This window comes from Eublepharis macularius, chromosome 17 (assembly GCF_028583425.1).
Source record: "Eublepharis macularius isolate TG4126 chromosome 17, MPM_Emac_v1.0, whole genome shotgun sequence".
In the NCBI taxonomy this organism is placed as follows: Eukaryota; Metazoa; Chordata; class Lepidosauria; order Squamata; family Eublepharidae; genus Eublepharis; species Eublepharis macularius.
In genome coordinates, this window is record NC_072806.1 from 5,768,459 (window position 1) to 5,790,530 (window position 22,072).

Consider the following 22,072-nt stretch of genomic DNA (forward strand, 5'->3'; position numbering starts at 1 on the left):
ATTGGATGTTTTATGCTGCATGACTGCACTATATTTTATTCTGTAATCCTCCAGTCTCAGCAAGAAAGGCAGGCTTCAAATAAATTAAATAATAATAAATAAAAGTAAACAAACTGGTGCTTGTCCTTTACACACAACTGGATTTGTTTTTCAGAATTATATTTTTTATTTATTTAAATTGGGGAAGATAGCAGACATGCAAAAAATGATTAATGAGACAAGAAAATCATCCAGCAAAAATAAAATATTAACAGAAAGGCCAAGATGACGAGTACTACAGCAGGCAGCACAACCAGGCAAGCAAGTACATCTGGACATGAAAACAGAGGTATATCTCCACCGAGTCCACTCATTAAAAAAAAACGGTGTCTGTACTGGAGGTGGTGGAAAGTTCTATCAAGCCACAGCTGACTTACAGTGACCTCTGCTAGGGTTTTCAAGGCAAGAGACTAACATTGGTTTGTCACTGCCTGTCTCTGCAACCCTGGTCTTCTTTGGAGGTCTTCCATCCAATTACTAACCAAGGCCAACCCTGTTTAGTTTCTGAGATCTCACAAGATTGAGCTTGTCTGGGCTATCCAGGTCACAGTAAAACAAAAAAACGACCTCTATTAATTATTCTCTCTTGGTAACAGATTGAGGGTTGGAAAAGGTTTGGAAAGAGTGACTTGCCTAACCTAAACCATCTTTTAAATTAGAAGATTCCAGGACTGGATCAGGTAGAAACCAATCCAAATTTGGGGGGGGGGGATTTGCCATGTTGTCTATGTGCTGCCCAAACCTGATGCTTTAATTTTTGCAGAGAAGCTCCCATTAAATATGCAGAGTGCTTCCAAACTTTGCCTATGCCATACACAGAAGGCTTACAGAACTGGCAAGAACTTTGCCCGCAGTTTTGAGTAAGGCATGCTCTGCTCTGTATGCCCCCAGTGCCAGAGGGAAGTGGGTAGAAGCAGATCTTCCCTGAAGTGGTTCCCAGACCCTCCCCACAGAAGCTCTCCCATGGCCAAATTTGTGCACCAAGCAAAATGGCCTTCCCAAGCTTCTCTGATAACTGCCCTCCCACTGAAGTTCTAGTTAGGATCCTTCATCTCTTTAACACAAACTAGATATTTAGCTGGCACTGTTTAGCCTTTGCGGTGGACTGCTGACTGTTGCTGGCTTTAGTTAGTCTCTTCTGCTTATGCTGTTTATGGTTTTTATGATCCAATATAAGATCTATACGGCGTCTGAACTGATTTTTAGATTTCCGCTTTTATCTGATGATTATGTTTTATACTAGTTCCTTTTAAAGGTGTATAGCTTTTTTTAGAAACTATTTGCGGTTTTCAAATTGGTTGTTGTGGGTTTTCCGGGCTGTATTGCCGTGGTCTTGGCATTGTAGTTCCTGACGTTTCGCCAGCAGCTGTGACTGGCACTGTGACACTGAGAGATCTCTGTCTTTTGGTGCTACACCTCTGAAGATGCCAGCCACAGCTGCTGGCAAAACGTCAGGAACTACAATGCCAAGACCACGGCAATACAGCCCAGAAAACCCACAACAACCATCGTTCTCCGGCCATGAAAGCCTTCGACAATATGGTTTTCAAATTATTGTAAGCTGTTTTAGACACCATTTAACATAAAATGCAAGACGTAAATGAAGTAAAATAAGATCAGAAACAGTATAAGAGACTCCCGACATTTCTTCCCTTCTTCACACTCCTGCACAAATAAGAGCTCAAGCAAGGGGATATGAACTGCTGGGAATCCTTCTTGTCAAGGGACAGCAGATTTGGGGGAACCTGCCCATTATTACTAAGAAGATCAGTAGCGCCGAAACAAAATGAGAAAAGATCCTGCCCCACAACTACCAATTTCTTCTCTGCTATTCCTCAACCACAAGGGAGTATCAGAAATATTCCATGGGGTATGCCTAGCTCTCTGGAGCAATGGGGAAGGGACCCTGAGAGGCTAGCAGTTTATATCGACTACGCATCAAACACACTGCAGAACCCTTCACAGTACACAAGGGCTGGTACGGGTAAAAGGAAATTTGAAAGAAAAAAAAACAGACAAACACACGCATACATATATTAAAGCCCGGGTCTGCAGGGATGGTGAAGGATTTGAGACCTGGCACCCTAAAGAATGCTGGTCTTATTAATATTTCCATCACCATCCAGTCCACAAAAGGAAGTTCTGATGCCATGCATTCCATCTCCTAGCACAGCATTCCAAGATATTTTCCCCCAGTATAACAGCAGGATTATCTTTAGTGTACCAGAACATTGCATCCCCTAGATTGCTTTTTCTTTTGTGAAACCGTACAACCTGCCTAGTTTCTATTATTAAAAAGGGATGTTTACTCAAAAGTGTAACATTATTGTTAGATAGCATATAGAAGCAGTTTGTATCAGCGCAAGATGGATGTCGCTTACTTATATTGCTTTAGTATGAACCATAAAGCATTACAATGAAAGGCACTCAGGCACAGCAAATCTTGTTAAATGCATTTTGATAACAGCAGAAAAAGGCATCCATCGCTTTTGCTGCTGCTGCTGCAACATATTTCACAGTTAATACTAAACAGATCTCATTGAATGCAATCAGGCTAAACATCAGATTTCAGCACATTGTTTATCTGAGCATGCGATCCCACCGACACTTTTCACATCAAGTAAATGACTGGCACAAGGGGAAAAGTACACAATCACCCTGCCCAAAGCTTGTTTTGTTTCAAGTTGGTCCTTACATTTTCTACGTTCCTTTTATTGCCATGGTATTTTACAGTGGGAAAAACATTTCTGCTACTTCCTTTTACTTTACGGATATTCCATTGTTGCTCTCTTCCCTGGCAAACTTTTGTTTCAATTGTTCCAGTCAACAGAACCTATGACAACTATGATACATAGGGTTGCCAGATTGGGGACATTCCTGGCGATTTTGGGGGTGCAGCCTGGAGCAGGCAGGGTTTGGGAAGGGGAGGGGGCTTCAGTGGGGTATGATGCCATAGAATTCACCCTTCAGAACAGCCATTTTCTCCAGGGGAATTGGTCTCTGTTGCCTGGAGATCAGTTGTAATTCTGGGAGATCTCCACCTACCACCTGGAGGCTGGTAACCCTACAACATGGTTATTTTAAAACGCTCTTATTGCTTAATGAACTGAGGTTTGTTCATATCTGAATGCAATCAGAACCTTCAACATCTATATAAGGTTCTAGCAACAACATAAAATAGTTTGCTGCTACGATTTAAGCATCAAATTATGGCATACAATGACAAGCATACTGCACTGAGGTAAGTTTCATTACGAAGACACAAAGCATGGACAACCAGCATGTTCAAGAGCTGACCTGCAGGTGAATAACATTTATATTGGCATTTAACCTTCCCAAAACACACCCACATTTACAGTCCTTGCTCCTGTTGCTCTAAGTTACATACACAACAAATTTTCACAAAACTTAACACACCATGGCTTTAGTTTCCTCCTTTTAACCACTTAGGAACATTTCATGAGAACATCTTTGAAGAGCAGAGGAAGGAAATGGTAATGCAGGATAAAACCCAGTGCACATTTAATTAGAACTACATAATGTATTATCGCTGGGTGCTTACCAATTTCTTCATGCCAAAAAGAAGCAAGAGCACCTATTAATAATGGTGCTTTTAATCTGGCAAATTAGAAGGCTCAATAACGAGTTAAGAGAAGAGCTTGACAGATCTTTTCACACTAAAAGATTAATTTCTACAAATTATAATTGCCTTGGTTGAAGTATTTTAGATACTGTTCTTCTGGGTGGTTGTTTTCCTCTGTTGTTTGCCTGAAACTCATATTAATTTTATGCCCACAAAACTCTGCTTATAAAAGGAAATGCAAAGTAAAAGCTCTGTTAACAGAATTAGTAGCTTCAGGCTGATATTCAAGAGTCTTTTTGATCAAGAAGCTTTGCCAGGAGATGAGGGCAAAATTATTCCTCCTAGCCTAACCTAGCAAAACACAAGCTGGACTTCAAGCCCTAGGTCAGTGTTTCCCAATCAGGGTTCTGTGAGAAATAGTGGAATAAATAAAATTAAAATTCTGAAATTCCACAAAAAAATCTAAATATTCCTCAAACTATCACGGTTAATAAGGTTATATTTAGTTGTATTGTGCCTGTGTTTTGTTTTGTTTTGTATTGTTACACAGCACTGACAATAAAAATGACAACAATTGCACTCCCTGCCATCAACTTTTTCAGGCCTGTGAACATTTTCATAGGTATGGGTTCCTGAGGATATGAAAAATTAATGTACAGGTTCCTCCATGAAAAAAGGTACTTTATGAAACTTAACTCATATGGGGAGAGCATGTGTGTGTTTGTATGTGACCAAAGAAGAAAATGTTGTACTAGAACTGAAAAAAGACGATTATTATTTCAGATGTAATGCCATCCAATAAACAAACCCAATAAATAAATAAAACCCACTGCTATGTCATCCATGACAAAACAATTCCGTGCAATCACAGCTTTATCTCACAGGTTATGATATTCTTTGAAGCTGAAAAGTCTTTGTCTAAGCAAAAAAGAGCCTCCAACAAAGTAAACAAGCCCCTTTTGCAGGGCGGGGGTGGGGGGGGGGAGGAGAATTGTACATTCTTAACTCTAGGGGAGAAAAAGTGTATTAAGGCAGGATAGGGAAGGTTTAAGGAAAGGTAAGTTAGTACGTACAATCATTCAGTCTTGCACACAAGAGGACCAGGAAAATTAAGTTAATTGCCTCTAGTGTATCTTACTGAAATGCCAGTCAAATTGTTTCTAGGAGGAACACATCTCTAGGAGAGGATTGTTGCAGCATGAAAGCCCAGAAAAGGGAAACGTCACCATTACATACTTCTGAATCTGTCTCCCTAGGCTTCTGTGAATTATGTTTTTAAAATGTGATCACACTATTGTCACTACCATCATGCACTAACTCAGAAGAGAAGGGGGAGGAGAAACTGAGAAACAATAATATCCATAATGTGTGCTGTACAGAAGTCTATTCATAGCCCACACAATGGAAGTTTGATTTGGCAATTTAACAGGACTGTGTTTGTATAGGCTGGACATACAAAGTTGGCAATTTGAGAGTCAGTGACCTTTAATAGCAAACATTCCATCCTTCCGATACAAAGACAGAAAAAAGCAGAAATAGGAAAATCAATCTCTGTCCATCTGTGCAACTAAAAATCCCGCACTTATGGATGGGGCCACTGAATCCATGCTTGACCTTTGCCAAAAGCTCAAGAAAGAGTCTGGGGTCATGTGAACAAATCAATGGCCTTCAGATATGTTCCAGGGAACATGAAGGTTCCTTTGGAAGCTTATCAAAAGTGCCTCGATCAGAAAGTAACAATGGAAAATTTATGGAAATGGAGAACTTGCTGGCGACTCCCAATTTCCCCCTGAAACATTCATACAGAGGAAAGCATTCGATGCCTTCCATGGCGTGCTCCCGCACTTCTGTCATTTCACAAACTACAGAATCAGGAGGGCATTTCTATAAAAGTAATAAGGCTATATTATAAGAAAACGGTTCAGGGAAGCATTTTTATGAACTATACTATGAACTATACCACTGTGTACAGAATATATTATCTGTTTGTTGTATATATGATCTTGCTTTCACTGCTTTGTTTTTATAGTTATACGATACCATGTTCTGCATTGTTTAACATATCATGTCTAATACTTTATGCTTTGTTACAGACTGTTGTAATTCTAGTCCTATCAATATTGCTTAACAGGTGTTTCATCCTATTGTTTGTACTGACATACCTTGCATCCTTTTAGTATTAGTAAGAAAGGCAGACTATAAAGTAAATTAAAATAAAGCATTTATCCTTTAAGAAATTTAAATTATGACAACACTTTAAAGTTCTGAATGGCGCATTTTGTGTTCTTTAAGGAATAAAGCAAGTCTATTTTTGATAGGTAAGTATTTTCAATTTTTCCAAAACTTTGGTTCCCCCTCCCCCCCCACTCGAGAGAAAAGGAAATATTATTCCCATGGCTTCAAAATACCTGGAAAATTTACATCTCTACCCAGAATCCTCTGCATTGTGCAGGGCTAACTTCACCATCGTGTCAGGGTGTTCAGGCAGACGTAGCAAGTTCCTAAGGCACTGACTTTTAAGGCAGCCAAATCCAGAGGCATCTCAGAAAGTTAATTTTGGTCTAACAGTTTTATAGTATTTTAGTCTGCAAGACATGCAACATTGGGTAGAGGCCCTGAGGAAGGGAAGCAGGCAACACCGTCCCCTCCTGCCACCAGCCGCGCTTCTCCTGGAGAAAAGGACTCTAATGGTAGAAGAGGGGAGTGACTGTCCTCAGTACCCCATGTTGTGGGTCTTTTAATTCATGCAGATCCCTCAACTATCACCTTCTTGTTGAGTCCCAAAGATGGCTGTTGGAGGGAAAGCGGAGAACAGAAACATCCACCCTCGCCAGCTCCTTCTGCTGGCACGGTACAGAATCCGGCCCCAAGTGCCTCGACTCTCCTGTCTCCAGAACGAGAAGTGTCTTATGAGGAGTTCATGGAAACTGAAAGCCTGACTTCTGTGTTTTTAACATTCCAGACTATCATTCTATTGCCTTCTCCAGAAACAAACCTCCAATGCAGTTTTCATCTTACTAGACTGTATTATTCCACTTCAGCCCAGCATCTAATTTATGTACTCTCAAGGTAAAAACAAAACAAAAAAACAATGCAAGTTAAAAACCAAGATTTAAACACACAGCTAAATGTTCCCCCCAAATATGAGCAATTTCACTCCTATTCTACACATTGATGCATACCCACATATGCCATTTTTTGCCTCTCACCCTTTTAGGGTTTTCATATCCCCAATGGATGTGTGCAGAGTTAGTAAGGTACTTCCCAAAGTTAAGAGTGAAGAGCAGCGGCAGGCACCAAAATACCATTTTGGTTTCCACTGTATATGGGCTAAACAATTAAATCACTAATCAGTGTCAGCAAACTTGTTTAGATTGAGTATAAATGCTGGCAACCAATTCCAAAGACAGCAGATCTCTCAACCAAACCTCACAGCAATGAAAGCTGATGGCCAGCCTTTGGGATTTAAGAAAGGGAGGGGGGAGCAAGCTTTCGCGTAGTCAAACATTTCCTCTCTCAGATGGCTCCAAAAGCTTTTATATTGGGTGGTTTTGTAATAAGGCTATACTGAAGACAGCCAAGCTCTTCTTTTTTGAGCATTCCAGTGACCGAACACCTCCTCGAGATGTCAGACTTCTGTGTGCCCTCTGGCACCAACTATCTTTTTTGAAGTCTGCAAAGGTTTAGAAGATTGGATCGAAGATGGGAGAGACATCAAAGAGTCAAGGCCCATTTCCCAGAGATTGAAAGGGACTCATTGCTCAGGAAAGTAGAAGAAGCGCTCGAAGGCCATCTTGATGACAGAGGATTCAAAAAGGTCTAAATTCAGGGGGGAATCTAATCACTGCAACAGGCACATCAATACCATGTGGTGTGATGACACTTTGCTGCCTTTACCTTTCTGGCTACTAGTCCTTTGAAATTTCAGCCTTTGTAATCAGTGATATAGCACTTGCTACCCTCCTGGAAAAAAAATCTTGCATGGGTGAAGCTCCTCCACCAAGGGAGAGCAAGTTTGGGGTCACAGGTCGCCACTAAGAACAAGTAAGCATTTTAAGAACTAAACTAAAAATATACAATACCACCACACGGATCTTATCACGGAATGCTGCTAAGACATGAAAGCATCCTTTGGAGAGGAGGAAAATGGTAGATAAGCTGCTAGAATGTGTGGAGGGCGGGCTTGACGCCCAGCTACCTTCCAATAGCATGTTTTGATTTTAAGGTAACTCATACACAACAGTGATGTTTCTTACTGAGTCACACCATCCCAAATCTAAGCAATTTAAACAGAAAAACAAAAAAAGTTGAGGGCAAAAATTGCCATCAGGTGACCCTTACAGTGTCTCAGATTGTGAGATTTCGACAGAGATGGGAAGGTCTCAAAAGAAATTGGACAGAAACCTTCCCCTCTCCGCCTTTTCCTTCAAGACTGCCATTTAATTAAAAGCTTCCCTTCATGGATTCAAAGTCCCTTGAAATTGTTCGTCTCAACATTTTCAGCCATAGGCATTTTTACAAGTCACTGTAGAGATGAGGAGGTACAATTTTGATGCAACAGCACCACTCTGCCACAAATATTTTCAGTACAAGTAGTACAAGCTAGCTGTGTTTTACAGATGCCTCAATAATTATTAACAACAAGGTACATACGTGCCCTGCAAGACAAGATCTGTCAAAAATCAAGGAAAAGAATGGTTCAAGCTGCCATCTGGCACTAAACTAAGGGGTCAGAGCCAGAGAGCTCAAGGTTACCAAAACAACTAAGAGCAATCCAAGCACAGTTCAACAAGGAGGCAGGGTCACCCCCAGGAAGTCAGGGGTCACCTCCACACTAAGAGAGATAATCTAGAGTCACAAGCAATAGACATGACTGAGCAACACTACAAAGTTCATCAGGAGCAGTGCTAGGCAGGAAGCTGGCTTAGTGGTAGGCAGAGAGACGTAAAATTTCCAAAATTTCTGAGGCTCTTTCCGGGGGGGGGGGGGGGATGGAAATATATTCAAAACTGAGTTTCCTATCAAATCTAAATTTATTTTTGTCAAACACATTATGGCTTGTTAATTGTTGCCAAGTTGTCCACATTTTTTAAAAAAATAAATAAACAGATCCTTGGAAATGTGTTGCTTATGTCTACAATGTACACAGGAATTACCATCCAATGCTACAGATTGTCTTTGCATGAGTAAAACCTTGTCTTGAAAAGCATTTGAAACATTCCAAGAGTCAAAATATTCCACAGGAGGGTTTTTCCCTTCGGTACTCCCCATCATTTCCCAATTTTTCTATCAGAAAATCTGAAAAAGGCTTTGGAAAAAAAATGTTTTCTGAATTTTTCCCACTCTTCAAATCTCTAGACAAGAATTGGGATTTTAGGTATATGAATAGCCAAGTGGCCCGGATCTTCAGATACTTAAATCTGGAAAATGGAGCCATGAACAGACAAGACAGATCTTCCTACACACCTGAAAAACGCATTCTGTGATCAGCCGGTCAGGATACTCACTGGGTATACCTGCTCAGTTTTGCATTTGTATTTTTGCCCTTCCTCCAAGAAGCTCTGAATGACATACAGGATTTTCCTAATTTTATCCCCAAACCCTATTAGAAAGCCTGAACACCTGTTAGCAACAAGTAAGAATGAAAAGCTATGATCCACATTAGCACAGCTTGCTATCTTCAGGATGAGGGGAGAACTATTAAAGTGGGCTACAAAAAATCTTGCTGGATTAGACAATGAAACGCCCCGCCCATGTACCCAGAATCAAAGCCATTTTGATTGTTTCAGTGAAACTCAAAAAATGGAATAAGCACGCTTTCGACTCCAAGGCACATGGCCAGCGAAATCTAGGAGGAAAAGAAAAGAACCCGAAGGCACATAAATCTATGACCCAATGTCCACAACTGTATATTCCTGCATAAAACAACTGCTTCTGTGCATCCAGCATCATTAACCATGAAGTCCTATATGCAGAGAAAAGCTGTTTATAAGTGTGATAAATTAGTAAACCCAATACAGGAAGAGTCAGCAATTCACTGTGCTTGGACCAAGCTCCACTTGGTTTCCAAATGCCGTTGCTGAAGCCAAATATGGGGAAGAAGCCATCAGGAGTTGTATCTGTACTCCGCTTGGGTGTACACTCAGCACTTTGGTCCGTATCCAGTGCATCTGAAACCCCACCCCCACCCCCATACAACATGCATGATGACCCTACCCCGAACTCCCCACTGTGCCAAGCCAGGGACACCACTAGACTGGCATGGAGAGGAGGCTAAAGAGTTGAGAGGCATGGAAAAGCCAGTGCAATGTAGCCACACTTCAGTGGTAGACCCGCACACAAAAGGACCTGGAACCAAACCTTGTTATTTCTCATTAAAGGTTCTCAGGTAGTGTTGGGAAAGGCCTTTCTTTCTTTGCACGAGACCTTGGAAAGCAACTGTCAGTAAGAGCAGAAGGCACTCAGTCAGATGGGCCGATGTCCTGAATCTTACTTGCTGGATAAGACAGTCTTGTTAGGAAAAGCAACATACTGTATACTGTATCCTGTCATAAATCAAGGAGCCAGTAAACAGAAGACTCTTGAGAGGACACATCCTACAAAGGCAGCCAGCTGAACACAAGCAAATCTAGTCCCCTCTCTAGCGAAAGCAATCCGTGTATTCAAGTTGCTCAAAGCAAGGCAGCATCTGAGCACTCGAGCTTCTCTGAACCCATCAGCCTACGCTCACCATCACCTCCTGATCCCTCTTTGAATGCCAAGCAAATAGAAAAATCTAGTCAAATGCAAAGAGGAGACTTTTAATGAAAAACTGCAAACCAAAGCAACTGAGATTAAAAAGGGAAAGGAAAAACACTGGGCATAAAGAGAAAAGCTAGGAAGTAATGCAAGTGTCAAAGCTGCAAAGAGGAGGATGGAAGACAAAATACCTTCTTTTTAAAAATGAGAGCAGGAATACAAAAGAGTTATATAAAGGCAAGGAGAAATATTTCTTTTAAAGTCTAAAAAAGAAAGGGTTCAAGCACTTGTGGAATATGCAGAACACCAGTACAAAATATTCATTCCAAAGCGATGGACTTTCAAAGTGGTTTGATTAAACTGACATTCCGATTCACGTGTTCAATCCCTGACTAAAAGCTAGTTGATTTACCGCCTCCAAAGGCACGCAAACATGAAACCCATCCACTTAAAGAGTTTGCTTGATTGGATACGGGCCATTTTCACATGTGCATAGGTCTGAATTAGGGCGGCGGCAACACTTTGCAATGGAATCAATTGATGGTGGGGCATCGCTGCTGGAGGAAGTGAAGGGGCATTCCAGAACGTGGGAGTCAGTATCCATTTGGGATAACTTCTGTTCCCTACTCTGTGGTGCCTCTTCAACCAATTCCCATTCTCCTTTGACAGCTACTGGAACTAGTTATGCACAACAGGATAGGGGGATTTGTTTTTGTTCCAAGACATAGATTTACTTTAATTGTGAACCAGAAGTACTTGCCTCTGGAAGAACTGCTGTAAACTTCTTACAGGACAGAGCAGTATCTATTTAGTCAATAGCAGTAGGGTTTTGTTTTCTTTTTTAAGGAATGGTTTTTAATTACTACTTACTAAAACCATAGATAGCAGGAGCAGCACATTCACACTTTTCTTTCCACACAGGAGGAAATGGTTATAAAAATGGAACTTGATGCAATATAGTGAGACATTATTTAAAAACAAGCAGGGATCCGTCATCCACTACGGCTGATAGACACTTTCTCCTCTTGCTTCTTTCCATTCTCCTCCTAGGCCTCTGCAGCCTGTCTCCACCCTGCTCTCCCTGACTACTTCCTTCCTTCTCCACCTCCCTTTCTGCTTCCACCACCATTCTTCCCTGCTCAGTCACCACCATCTCCTTTCTTTGCTTCCACTTCTCCCTCCTCACTCTCTCTCAGCAGCTATGCCTGCCTTCCACAATATTTGTTCGGCTACTGGGGACCCCCAAAATTATGACTGAGATGACTGAGAACATATCACAAGGCCTCATTTTTTTGCCTGCAAATTGTGGTTGAAGTTCTTTGGGGGGATGTAACAAGCCCCCCCCCTCCCATTTAGTAGCAAAATCCCTCCTGTCTGCACATGCCCCTCTCATGCTGATTTTTTAATCCACGCTCTGGGTCCGTGTTTAGAATCAGATAGGATAGTTGTTTTTTTCCTGCTTTCAATATATCACCTTGTGCAAATTCAGACCGTTTGCCTCCAACAGTTACTGATGAAGCGTGTTCCTGTACTCTCCTCTCCATGTTTCTCCCACTACATGCAGGGAATGACTTTGGGAAGCCTTAGCCCAAGCTCCAATTCGTCATGACATCCAAAAGCAGACAACTGGGTGAACTGGAGTTGGTTTCCTGTCCATGAACTGGAATGTTAAATCTCAACTTGATCTCATTTTATAATTCGTAGCAATAAACTGGTTAACTTGGCTCACGGCGACCAAGTCCTACTGCATTGTTTGTTGAATGTCTCATGCTATTGGACTGCATTGTCTTACACTGCTGTAATCTGAGTCTCAGAGGAAAAGGTGGGCTATAAATTAAATACTTGTTAGAAGATTCAAAAGCTAGTTTTAAAATCAAGTACTGCACACCCTTTTCTCTAACCCAGATAATCCTGGGGTCATCACCGAGCTCATCACCGAGGTAAGGCGCCATCTTCACTAAAATTCAGGTAGAATCAAGCTGCTACATTAAAAGCATACCAATTCTGATATGGGGCTCTCCTTCCAGAGCAAATATTAGCCTTGAATTAAGTCTACTACTTTAAATTCCAATCTTCCTTTTGTACCAGCTTGTTGACCAGTTCTAAGAATGCTATTAAAAGAGCTCTGGATTCTAGCTTAACCGGTTTTTAATGCGGTTTGTTTTAAAAACAAAGGATGCTTCTCCACACACGCTCTTTTAATCACACTACACAAGAAAGCAAAACTTCCAAGAGACCTTTGTAAACTCCCATCTATCAAAAACATATTAATCACCATGTCTCAGGATTATCAATCGATATTTGAAGTTTCTTGAAAATAATTAAATCCTTTCTCCCACTGATTTGTTTGGCCTCAAGAGATATATCACAACAATTAGTATTTAGGAATATAACAAAAACAAATCACAGCTAGCTACTTTCCAGTGACAAAACAACTGCAAATCAAGTGAATGATCAACCTAACCTACCAGAAGTAAAAAATCGGGGGGGGGGGGTGGATTCTGACTTGTTGAAGTCATTCCCTATGGAATAAGAGGAGAAACCAGTATTTTGCCTTATTAGCAATATTTCATTTGAAGAGTAAGAAGAACAAAGTTGGAAAAGTCAAGAAATACACAGAGAAAAAAGTACTTAAGCCTAAGAGCTGTTAAAGTATTATCCAAGTAGATAAACTAGAGATCTTTTGTGTTATGGTATTATCCTTCCCTGGGTTTACGAGGATAATCATTAACCGTGTTCTAGATATTTCAAAGCGAAAAAGCCAGGTGTTTTCCATCACACTTACCCGAAAGAACTCACAACTAATTTGATACAATCTCATAATGCTAAATCAGTTCCATTTCCTAAGGCCTGAAGACCAGATGAGTCACATAGGTGACCTCTACAGGAAGAAAGCAAAAAAGCGTATCAAAATTAGACTTGAAAGTCACTTTCATTCTCTCAACTACCCCCCCCAAAGGTTAAAAGAATCTAACTCAAAGGCAAACTTTTAAGCAAGGAAGAGCTAAACCCATAAGGAGGAGATCTCTACAGCTCAGTGATAAAGCACGTTTCATCTTTAGAAGATTGCAGGTTCTATTCCCAGCATTTCCAGTTAAAAAAAAGCTCTTTGGTAGCAGGCAAAAGAGGACTTCTTCCTGAGACTTTGGAGAGCTATGAGGACAATCCAGAGATGACGGGGAAAATGTCCAATTCCGCATAAGGCTTCTTTGTAGGTTCAGGGCTTCTTCAGCTCAAATAACCAGGCCAAGCTTTACCTATGTTTCTCAATACAGAGAGTGCTTTTCCACAGGTGCTTTTCAGTCCCCATAAAGTATGTGTTTACTAGAGAAAAACTGTATTTAAAAGAGCATGTGTTTGCAACGAATCTTTTTTTAATCAACTGATGAAGGTGCAGGAAATTGATCTACAATCACATTTCAATCTCCTTGAGCTTTACACAGCTCACATTATTCCTAGTTAGAAGTTAGTTTCAAGTGGGTAGTCATGTTGGTCCACAGTAGAAGAGCACCATTTAGGTCCAGCAGCACCTTCAAGACCAACTAGATGTCCAGGGTATGAGCTTTCAAGAATCAAAGCTCCCTTCTCCATATCTGAAGTCTTTAGGCTACAGCTATTACTTAGTAGTAAACTCTATGGTCCCTATCTGTTTACTGATGCATCTCTTTGATACCAATTATATGCTAACTTCAATGTTATTGCAGTCAAATGCTAGTCCCCCATTACTCATTCCCTCCTCATTCAGAATGGTTATTGCCCCATTTCCAAGGCATGTCACTCACCATTTGGCCAAGAGAAATCTTTAAAGTAGGCAGCAAGCTTTCAGCAGAGGCCTTCCACACCAGATAACAGCACAACCTTTCACTGGTTGCTAAGAGCCCCAAAATGTGTAAAATAAAAGTGTGGACACAATCCTGCAATCCTTCCTGATGCACAATTTCAGAAATGTTCAATTACAGAATAGGGTTTGTGACAGTGATGGAAATAACCAAGCTACTGAACCACGTAAGAACCGGCCCAAACTCCCTAGAAGCAGAATGGCATGGGACAAATTCCGTAACAGCTTTAAGGAAGAGACAAGCGACTGGCAGGTCTTTTTTGACCCCTCAAGTAGCTGTGTTTAAAAAAAAAAACCCTTCCTCCCCATGAGGCACCTCAGTTGCTTTCTCCCATATAAGCTAAGGCACAAAGCACTCTTTAAATTGCTCTCACACAATGCGAACAGCAACAGAGGTTTCGGGAACGGCCTAACAGCACTAGGTGCCTCAGCTGCTCATACCTATTTGCTTTTCTTCTTCTTTCTGTAGAGGAGACAGCAGTGGAAGTGCAGAGAGAGAGCAGAGCTCTGCAAAACCTCTGTTAATACAGAGGAGCTGAAAGTTGGCAAGTCCTTTGCCCCCATCCCTGTTTGCATGGGAATGAATCAGGGAAAGGGTGCAGGGGACCACACGCTCCCTCTCTGCAGGAAGCACCCCTCTCCCAGCGCAGTAAGAACCTCTTCTCCTACTCCCAAGTTTGGACCTCAACAGGAAAAGGGCAGGGGGAGTGTGTTTCTGGCCTTGTGCTGGGCTCTGGAAGCCACCCAAGTGCTTCCATAGCTGAACACATCGAGAGAAGGTACCCTTTGCTGGGGGCAACCAGAAAACCTACTACCCAGACCTACCAAGAATTGCACACACATCCCAACCCTCCTGGAGAGTAGCCAGTATTACTAACTCCCCCAATGCTAGTTTAAATCAAAATAGGGCTATTACCAGGGCTAGGAGCACTTGCTCCTTTTGCAGCAAGACACTAAGGGTTGTTCCAGTCTCTCTCTCTCTTTCCAAAATCACGTTACAAAGATCAAGTCAACTAGCTATTCCATATCGTTCTGGAGTCTCAAAGGAGAGAGCAAGGCTGAATTCTGCCCTCCAAACCACCATGGCACAAACATAACTCTCATTAGTGCAAATGGACATATGCCTCCATAATAAGTTGAGCATTTTGTAGAGAAGACAGAATAAAGCTCAAATCAATTTAAGTTGTATTACTGCATATGCCTCCCCCCCCAATCCTCGTTCTCTTTGCACTCAAGCTCATTGTCTACTCAGATTTGCTTTAATTTCACTTATCACCTCTGAACATCTCGTGGCACTTTCAAATGTGCGCATAGCACAAGCAGCTTGCGATAGCAATTACCTCGACTTCTATTCCTATTATTTCTATGGTATCAGGAATTCACAAACTATGTCACTGCAGACTTCCCAAAATAAAGAACACATACCTCATGCCTCCCCATATATAATTAATGTGAACAGAGACCACACCAGGCCCACAGTATATTATGAGATCCCAGAAACTGCAATTCCAAAAGGAAGTTAAGAATTTATAAAACATGAGGTCTGCCCTCAAGCAACCAACAGCATTAACACTTCAGCACAAAGCCTACAGTGTATTGAAGTAACACAGAAAGAGTAGGATGGCAGTCAGGAGAAACGCATGTTTCCCTAGGGAAGCATGTTCCACATAGCTAAAACTATTGTATTTATCTAAATAATTAGAGTTTAATATGCCCTTCCCTCAAGAAACTCAAGGTGGCAGACATGGCTCTCACTTCCCCTGCCCATTATACTAAACAAGGGCTTATTCTTGCCCAAGTAACTTAACCTGCACTTTTAGCCACAATCTGTATTCTGGCAATATAAATTTAGAGGATTCAGAGGCTGTCCTACAAAGTATGGAAGATTAATAAGGAAAACACCAAGATACTTAGTGATACATCTTCCAGGTGCTTCTCTGAAACTACTACTTCAAACTGCCTCCTAACCCGGATGAAGATGTGGGTTGGACTAGATGATCCTTGGGATACCTTCCAGTTCCATGTTTCTGTGGCATCCCTTAGGGTCTCTTTCTCCTATTCCCCAGTAGCAGAGTTTCATGGAGCTCAATGGGTTGCAGGGGGATGAGAAAGAAAGAAAGTTCCATGCTGGCACTGGGAAAATCTAGTCTGGATCAGACACTGATTCTATTATTTTATCACATCATTGAAAAACAAAAGATCTATCATCAGCTATTAGCCAAGATAGCTAAATGCAATTTGCATGTTCAAAACCCGTATACTCCTGAATATCAGGAACTGAGAACATATCAGCACTACTTTGTTCACACCCCACTTTGAGAAGCCACTGATGGCAAAAGAATGTTAAAGAAGAGGTTCGTGCATTCAGAAGACACACCTTGGGAGTAGAAGCTGAGACTCAAGTCTGCAATGCACTAGAAAAGCCAACAGGCATATAAGAAAGATTAATTTAAATCTGCAGAAGACAGACTTGTTGAAGCTAGTTATTGTACCACCCACTACAAATTTCAGTTAAAAAAACTCAACACACATTTGCATACATTCCTCCACTGACCTGTTTCTTGGTCAATGTACATCGTATACTAGCAACCCTGCAAGCTAAGCACCAATCTCAAAAGCAAGTAAGACCGCGCAGGCACAACAGAAAACAAAGGAGTTGTGAACCTGAAGCCAAGTGAATCTGGTTACTAGAGCAGCACAGATGGAATTTCATTACAAGGAGATTAGTTAATATTTGTCATAAACTGCCAAGGGCCTTAGAAGTAACAACTTACAAATCTGAAGTAGTGCCAAGAATATCCAGAAGTAGTATGATGAGCCATAAAAACTAGCTAAGCGAAAACCAGTTTTTTCATTCTCAAGTTTTCTGCAGGGTAGAAGATGCACCAACGTACAAGTGGCCAGTTTCTGCTTGGATTCTTGCAAAGATTTGTGGACTAGATGGACCATGGACTAATACAGAAAGGCTGTTAAATAAGAGTGCACTCAGGATCACTAATTCTTCCTTAACTGTGGCAAGACAGAACACATTAGAGGACCACATGGAGTCTAGCAAAGAAACTACACATCAACAATGCCAGGCAATCCCTGCTGCAGGAAGAACTATGCAAACTTGTGTTGTAACTGAGAAGCCATCCTTTCCTCTGCCTTGCAAAGATTTTGATGTTTCAGTTTGACTTATGTTTCTTCAGCCTAACACACCCAACAAAAGCCACTTTAGATGTACATGTCAAAGTATTTAAATTCATGTTCAGCCACAGAAGTCCACCAGATAGTTATCTACACACCCTCTTTTGCAGGGTTAATGGGATAAAATTAAGTAAGCACATCCTCCCCATCATTCTTTATGGCAGGGTAAAAGAAACATCCATATCTGCAAGTGAGCACTGACATCTTAATAGGGAACACACTCCACAAACGTCAAATACAACACATTTTGTAAAAAAGACATGCCTGTGTGGTCTGCAGCGTTTCAACCTAGGAGACTCCAGCTAAAGTTCCAGCTCTGCTACACATGCTTTAACAGGTCGCTCCCTTGCTTTCTGTAAAATGGGAATAATGACTTCTCAAAGGGAAAACAAATGAAGAAGATAATGCACTGGCAGTAACTGCAGAGGTCATTTGCAGCTTGTGCAAATCTTTATGCCACTCTAAACTCACAAATCATTCCTACAACATGTACACACCTTTTGCACATATGCTGGCTAAACCTCATTATCCCACTGTATCATTATTAGCCCTTCATAGCATTTCACTGTTAGCTCACAACAGTAATCTCCTCCTCCATCTCACTTCCACCAAGGGAGACCACTTTAACAACTACCAAAAGGGGGCGAGGGGAGAAGGAAAATAAGGAAAACAGCTTCTTGGCATGACCTGAAGCGTTGCTATTGGGGACAGATGGTGCATTACATAAGTCAGAAGTCTAGAGTTTAGTATTCACACAAACAAAAACCACAACAGAAGAAGCCTGTCCTAGGAAAGGGGAAAGAAATGAAAAGGAAATAGGTGGATTTTGGTTTGTTTTTTTCCTTCTTCATCTAAGATGACCTCTCTAAGCTTACAAATACAGAGGTTACCAGCTGATGGGGGGAGGGGAGAGAAAGGCAATGGGTCTGTAAGCAAAGCATGGTCCAAAGTATGAAAGTGAACAATGCGATCACAACCTGGGCATTGTGTGTGTGTGTGTGTCTGTCTCTCTCTCTTTCCTTCAATCATCACCAACTAACAGATTAGCAAAACTGTTCCCCACTCACAAAAGGTCATTAAAAAAATACATGTACACAATCCTGGCAAATAAATTACAGGGCAAACTCCAGAAGGAAAACAATTACTCACTTTTTATCAACAGATTCTTTAAACAACTAACTCCATAGATACATGTTACTATCTACCCAAGCTTCAAGTTCCTCACAGCTGACAAAAACCATTTATACGTAAAGGCGCATTAATATATCTTTTAACATATATTTAGCATCTGACAGAGCACACAGCTAAAGTTACATTAACGCAGAGAGACAGCAATAGGTTTCCATAAATTTTGAAATTGGCAAAATGCATAATAAGCTGAGCAAATATTTGTTTATTACACAGCATGCCACTTCTTAGGGATTTTTTTAATTCAATAAACATAGATACATTCCAACTCTTAAGCCACAAATATAAAACTAAAGAGGCCATTCTTTCTTAAATTCTCAGTTACAACAATCAGATACCTACAATCCAACCCTGTCAATGTTTGGGCAAAAATCTCCCTCTGATTCAATGGGCTTTACTATTCACAATGAACTAGTAGGACTTACTTTGGAGTAAATATGCATAGGTCTTGACTGTTACAGTGCAATCCTAAGATGAGTTACACCAGTCTAAACCAACTGAAGTGAATGGGCTTAGACTGGAGTAACTCTTCTTAGGATTGCACTTAGTTTCATTTTATGTCAGCAAAATAGATGAAAAACTAAATCCCCCCCAAAAATGTTAATGTCATGTAGCCAACTCTTTACAAGCAAAGAATCAGCTAAGGCAGTCAGTACATTAAAAGCAACAGCAATCCTGTGTTTAAAAATAAACCAAGCTGAACCACATGCTTGAATGAATGAATGAATCATATTGTTTTCTTACAGCCAACTTCTTCGAAAGTTATAGTTTTCAGGAGTTAAACCTGTGATTTCTCCTTTTTAAAAAAAAATCTCCCAACTTTCCCCCATATTATCTTTCCAACCATTAAAAGAGAAAGAGGGAGAGAAGGAAAAAGGCAAAAAGTAAAAATATATAACAAAGAATCCCACAGCTGTACAGATATTTTATACATGGGTATATATGTTCTTCGTCTTTTACACTGATGAGGACATGGATTTTAAATACATTTCCCTTAATGTGATCTCTTAAAAAGTGCTCTCCACATAAATCATTCACAAAAGGAACATAGGTGAAAGCCTTTCCTGATCCGCACACCCTTGTCTAGAGGATTCTTTCACAAGCTACTTACGCACACAAACACAGAGGGATCATTTGCTCTCGGCTACAAACAGTTCACATGCAGGCTGTCTTAAAAGGAAAAAAAGGAGGGGGGGCTGTTTAGGCAAGCTTGAAACCTTTCCATCCTGCCCCTTCTCCCTGCAAACCTATTATTTCCAAAACATTATTCTAAAGTGTTTTTACGTTTACAATGTTTCACAGTATTTGTCCAAAAACATACAAACACGAAGCCATAAATCTAGCTTGAGGTCAACAGCATCAAAAGAGGCAAAAGAAAACAATGCAACAAACCGACATTTTAAACTTCTTTGGGGAATACATCCACATGGGCTCTCCAGATACATTCAAGGGGCATTGTAGAAAATGTACTAATTCTGATTCATAACAACAAAACATTTCTTTTAAACACTCCGTGAAATGGGAGGGAGTCCTGAACACCAAATTTAAACGTTTTCACACACTCGTGACTGCAGGACATAGGGGAGGGGAGAAAGCCTCAGTTTCCTGCCCACTCTTTTTTGTTTAGTCTCATGTGAAACCACCACACCGGATGTTTAAAGGGGCCCTTTCCCCTCCCCAATGAAAAAAAGAAAATACAGAAACCCACTTCACCCTACATCCCTTCCTGCAAAAACCAAAAGAAAGGAGGGAAAAGAAAGACACCCCCCCCCACACACACACACACACACAACAAATAGAATCAAACACAAAACCAAAATTCGGGTCTCGTAGCTCCTTCAAGACCAACTAGATTTCCAGGGTATGAGCTTTTGAGTATCAAAAATCTAGTTGTTCTTGAAAGGTGCCCCTGGACCCGAATCTTGCCCTTCTACTACAGACCCACACAGCTACCCACCTGACACAAAACCAAAGAATCACACACAAAGAATCAAAGCTGGGAACTTCCTTACTTACCTCCCCCTGGTGAATCACACCATCAGTAGGGTTTTGTCTGGTGATGGTGGGAGGTGGGGAAATCCCAAAGGAAGTCTAAAGGGGAGGGGGAGAGGAAGGGAGGAAAAAATATGGAAAGGGGGACCAAAATATCAGTATTAACAATAAAGGGGTTAGGATTGAGAAGCTAAAATGACTGTAGGGGCTCCAAGCAAGATCAAGATATTATGAGTCAGGAGCTTCTATTATGAATGAAAGCAATGAGGGGGACAAAAATTGGCTCAAGAGGATCCTTTGATGTTCATGAAGAGGTTTCCCAGCCTTTCAACGCAGAGAAGCATTAAAGGGGGGGGGGAAGAGATTGGGAGCTTGTTGCAGGGAGGAAACAATGTGCTCAGAGGGAGAGAAAGAGAAGGAGAAGGCAGGCTCAGTGGAGCTGAAGGGTGAAGGTATAAAGGGGTTGGGTGAGTCTTGAGGGAGGGATAATCCAGCCAGATATTCAATGCACTCCCTGCTCTTTCTTCCTGTGGGGAGCTATCTATGCAAAAGGGGGTGAGGGGAGACAGCCACCACCAGGAACATCAGCAGCAGCAGCAGCAGCAGCAGCAGGAGTATAATAATAGTAATAGCAGCAGCAGCTTCGCCTTCGCCCTCTTCCTCCTGCTGCTCCTCCTCCTCACACAACCAAAGAGACACCCAGCAACCACCCCCCAGACAGGCCAGTGTCGCCACAGGCCAACATCGAGCTTCCTCATTGGCTCCCCGCACCCGGCGCTGGGAAGGGGGGAGGGGGGAACCTCATGACCCCGGCGAAAGGAGAAGGAGCCAATCAGAGAGGAGGATAAAAGCGTGGAGGGTTCCTTTTTTTCTTCTCTCTCTCTCTCTTTTTTTTTGTCCTCGCCTTTCTTCGAGAGGAGGGCGATGGGGAGAAAGGGAGGAGGGCTGTGATTGGGCCGGCCGAGGAGGCGCGAGGCGGGCGTGGGGCGGGGCGAGTGGGTCGTCATGGCTTCGGCGGCCTCCTCCTCCGCCTCGCGCCCCGCGACGGTTGGCGCGCAGGGCTCTGAGGGGGGCGTGGGGGAGGGGCGCCTCACTCAAGCGTCGATTTCCTCCCCCTCCCGTACCTGAAGTATTTTTATTTTCCTCAGGGAGCTTCCCTTTCCCTTGTTTTGGATTGGGATTTCTTTGGTATCCTGATTTTTTTAATTAAAAAAAATAGTACACCTTGGTACGTTTGTATTTCCCAACGCTGAATGTTTCACGCACGGCAGCGTGTACATAATCTAAATAAATAGGACCCTTTTATGAAAAAACTCTGAGAAGGGTGCGACGTCCGTTATATCAAACCAAGCTATGCCTATTAAGATCATTTATCAAGTCCACCTTGTCATTCTGAAAGGTTTACTCTGGTACAATTTTTTTTAATTCATAGATTTATGTACACACACCCATATCGAAATCATTTTCTGCCACCTGAGAATTGTGAAATGATGTATATGGATACG

General features: G+C 41.6%; 1 protein-coding gene across 1 annotated transcript in view; it reads right to left on the reverse strand.

The window, feature by feature from the left end:
• RERE (arginine-glutamic acid dipeptide repeats) overlaps window positions 1–20,673 on the reverse strand; it is a 349,852-nt gene extending 329,179 nt beyond the window's left edge. The window contains exon 1 of the mRNA XM_055001170.1: window positions 20,592–20,673. The gene's annotated coding sequence lies outside the window, so the exon portion shown is untranslated. The remainder of the gene's footprint in view (window positions 1–20,591) is intronic.
• Window positions 20,674–22,072: the final 1,399 nt, after the last annotated feature.